The 4,204-nt window shown below is 36.6% G+C and overlaps 1 long non-coding RNA gene across 1 annotated transcript; it reads right to left on the bottom strand.

Annotated features, from left to right (window-relative positions):
- Positions 1-588: 588 nt before the first annotated feature.
- On the bottom strand, positions 589-3,718 carry LOC113446328 (uncharacterized). The gene is made up of 3 exons (XR_003375461.2): positions 3,560-3,718; positions 2,173-2,296; positions 589-775 (listed from the first exon to the last, which is right to left on the bottom strand). It is a non-coding gene; the product is annotated as an uncharacterized LOC113446328 (long non-coding RNA).
- Positions 3,719-4,204: the final 486 nt, after the last annotated feature.

The following is a 4,204-nucleotide window of genomic DNA, read 5'->3' as shown; positions in this document are numbered from 1 at the left end:
GATATTCATTATCTCAAATTTTGTAAAATTGTGTCCAACTCAAAGTTAAACAAAAAGAGTGTGAAGCACTTGCAGTACTCAAAGTAATACTAGGTAATTTCTAGGTAATTTCCACCCCAGAGACAAGTGTAACATGTCTCACATGGAAATTATACAGGGGTGGGATACGACAGGGTTAACTACCAGTTCGGGATTTACAAGCTTCCCTGCCCACTATGAGCCATGTGCCTGTTAATCATCATTAGCATGCTGTGTGCCGAGAAGCAGCCTTTGAAACAGTCCTCTTTTCTTGTTTTTTTAACTGCAGCTATGCCTCATTCGGCAGCTGAAGTTGAAAAATCAGGAAATAAAGATCAGGTAAGAGCCCAGGTGGGCGGGTGGGCAAAAACATTAGCAGACATAGAACCGGTTCTATGTCTGCTGCTCTTCAGAGCTACCAGTTTTACAGAGATGGACAGAACCGGTAGAAACCCACCCCTGAAATTATACATTTGTCATGTTATTAATCTCAGTCTGGTCAACTTTTTCTTATTAGTATTTAATCCCAGTTTGACACAGTAAAGGAATATAATAATAACCAATTACCAATTGCTATTATAGAACTTTAATATATAGATCAACAGGTTAAACAGTTATCTTTTTCCAGATTATATATTCAATCAAAATATTTTTATCTCAGGGGAACTGTTTGCACACCTTCCAGCCACCATGTTTCAATATCTTCTTCAGACTCTTCAGAGTTTTCCTGATATTTTATACGGGATGTTGGTGAGGCCTATAGACATTTTTTAAAAAAGAAACAAGAATTGTATATTTAGAAATGAGAGAGAACCATAAATCAGCATTAAATCAGTTTTGAAAATCCTAATATTAATAGACAATGTTCTATAAAAGCCTACATCAATATATTGTTCTAGAGTTATTAACTTATTGTATATTCTTTCATTTGTTATCTACCTTATGGCAGAGGTGTCAAACTTGCATCGTCACAGCAGCATCATGTGATGTATCCCCCTTTGCTAAACTGGGCATGGGTGTGGCCAGCATATAATGCAGCTGGCCTATGGGCTGTGAGTTTGATAGGTTTGATAGGCCTGCTTTATGAGTTCAGTTATTCCCATCCCCAGAAACAGCATATGTTCAGAATATCTTTTATATATAAGAGAATTATAGTTATGATGGGAAATAATACAGCTGACTGGAAAAAAAACATTCATGGTAGAAGGATAAAGGAATGGAAGCAGAGAAACCATTCATTAAAAGAACTCTGTGGGAAACACACAGGACAACTAAAGAAGGGAGTATGAGAAAAAGACTTAATGGTCAAGATGGACAAATCTCATCATAACACTTCAAAGTGATGTCAAACGATAAAAAATAATGCTATATTATTATGACATCAGCTGTTCCCCTATTGTACAGGAATTAGCCTAGAGCCATTATGTTCCCACAAGTGGTCTAAGATCAACCACTCTTAAATTCTGTTGATCTTTATTTAGTGCCAACATAGCACTTATCATTAGTTGCGTAAATTCTTGTGCATGGGCATGAGCAATTAATTGGAACTTAACATGTGGCCTTGATCTTTTGCATCTGAGATGTAGATGTAAAGTATAGATATAGGTATTGGTACAGCTATAAGGCTGCCCAACTAGAGATCAATTCTGGGTGGTTTATATTACTGAGAATAAAAAACAATAATAAACAAAGAGTGTGTGCATGAATGTGGAGACACTAATTCTAAGCAGTACACAACAAGGGCTGAAGAGCAACACACAGTCCACAAAGGTTGAAGAGCCCCCTACTGAGAAGCCTGGAAAAACAACCAGGATCTTAAAAAATTCCTCAACACCATTACATCAGAGAGATATACATCTTAAGAAAAAGACAAATCCAAAGTGATTTTAGTAGTATTTAAATTAAAAAATGTTTCCTGGCAATTAAAACAGTTGCATTTATATTGCTGCAAAGAAGATCAAAAATTACTTCTTTAAATATTTCTCTTTTTCTTTCTCTTTTTCATCTTTCTTTTACTTTTATCATTTTTCACCTCTTCTTTTATTTTTCATGATTTTTGTCTTTCCTAGATTTGTGTTTCTGTAGTTTTTAATCCTGCATTGCTGCATTTGTTTAGAGCAGATTAAGAGATTCAGGTATATAATGTTGACTTACCATTGACAGCAAATCAGATCACCAGCACATGTTCCTGATTGTTCAGCAGGGAAAGGACATACTGGTCTACAGGAGCCACCACTTTTGAAACAAGCAACATCAGCAGGGTCTCTTTCGCCAATTGCTGCATAAAAAAAAGGTTGGAGAAATATTGTTGGCATTTTAGAATCTGTATTTATTTATTATTACTAATAATTTATTATTATTATTATTAGAAACACTACTTGACCATTGTTGGCATTGACAAAATCCCTAACAGCCAATAGTAGAAGGCAGCTTTACTTGGAATAGGTTAAATTTTGTGACAAAACTAATAACATCAAACAACATCTGCCTATCCCCATTTATTGGGGAGGACTTGATAGGTAGATAAAAGTGTCAAATCTAGTCTAAACATTTTGCTGACTATCCAACAAATCAATACTAATAAGATATTGATGAGGGTGTTGATGCTGTACTAGGAAGTAATGTGAGCTAGATTCAAGCCCATTCTCACCTATGAAAATTGGATGGCTATATAGAAACTGCTAGTAGAGATGACAGTATATCGACTCAGCTATTTAAAATCCTAAAATATTATGCTGTTAAAGTGCTGCACTCCAGCACTCCAGTATTCCAGCAAATTTGGAATAGTTAACAATGGGCACAGGACTGGAAAAGGTCAGTTTACATTCCAATCCCAAAGAAGGACAATGTCAAAGAATATTCAAACTACTGTGCAATAGTGATCACTTGACAAACTAGCAAGGTCCCGCTAAAATCCTACATGCTAAACCTAACTTATACTTCTCTCTAAGCAGTTTACAGAGTCAGCATATTATCCCCAACAATCTGGATCCTCATTTTACCCACCTCAGAAGAATGGAAAGCTGAGTCAATCTGAAACCTGGTGAGCTTTGAACAACCAAATTGCAGTCAGTCAGCAGAAGTAGCCTGCAGTACTGCACTCTAACCACTGTACCCCCATGGTTCAAGATATTAATTTATCTTATTTATTATGTTTCCAACTGTATCTCTCTCAGATATGATGGGAGAAAAAGAAAAAGGATTTTTTTTTTAAAAAAAGGGCAAACTACTAAGACAAGGCATGGCATTATTATAGAAGACCAGTAGATATGATTCCCCTAACACATTTCTTGTTGGAAAAATGGGGTGGGAACATCCCTCTTACCTTTTGTAGATTGAAATACCCTTAACCCTCTTTGACTGGTGGTCAATACCAAAAATAAAATATGCAGAGAATCATTGTGAAAAGCATTTGAGATTGGTCTCAAGTATAACAGATAACAGATAATCAGAGTTGGAAGGGACCTTGTAGGTCATCTAGTCCAACCCCCCACCCAAGCAGGAGATCCCTACTAGAGGAGAATTTTAGTTCTCTCCTTACCTGTGACTGCCTGGTGGGAAAACAAGAAGATGGCAACTAGGAGGAGAAAAGCCTTCATGGCTGAAGCTCAGAGCAACCAGTTCAAGAGGCAGGAGATTCTAAATTGGGTGAAGTGGGACTGAGCAGCTCTTTGCTGGGGCTATTTATGAAGCTTTAAGGAGCACAAGGGTCAAAGGTGGCTTAATTTTTGGCAGCCTGAGGCAACCAGAGGGGATAACAATATCACAATTACTTTGGCATTCTTTTTTTTTAATCTACTTTCTGGTGGGCTGTTTCCTGAAAGGATTCAGGATTGGAGGAGAAAAGAGGTGGTTTAAAAACTGCCTTCCTGAGTTTCAGAACAAAGTTCAGTCAGTTAAGCATTTCCTCTCCAGCAGAGATTCAAATGCAAGATGTAAATGTCATTCCTTTGCCCTTGCTGTTATTTGGCATTGAAAGATGTAATCCTTCTATACATCAGAATCTAGAAATTAAAACAGCAATCATAGAAGATATCCATCTTTTTTGTAGATTTGTGTAAATACATGCCACATATTTGAAAAATTAAGTACTATATAACCTATTTATGAATGCTCTACTCTCATGGGCATTTACTACCCCCCAACATACACAAAGTATAACAATAACAATATGAGATTGCAGCTT

The sequence above is a fragment of the Pseudonaja textilis genome, chromosome 1, assembly GCF_049901715.1.
Source record: "Pseudonaja textilis isolate UNSWEBS1 chromosome 1, rPseTex1.2, whole genome shotgun sequence".
Lineage (NCBI taxonomy): Eukaryota > Metazoa > Chordata > Lepidosauria > Squamata > Elapidae > Pseudonaja > Pseudonaja textilis.
The sequence above is the reverse complement of the archived record's forward strand: the minus strand, read 5'-3'. Positions and strand labels throughout refer to the sequence as shown.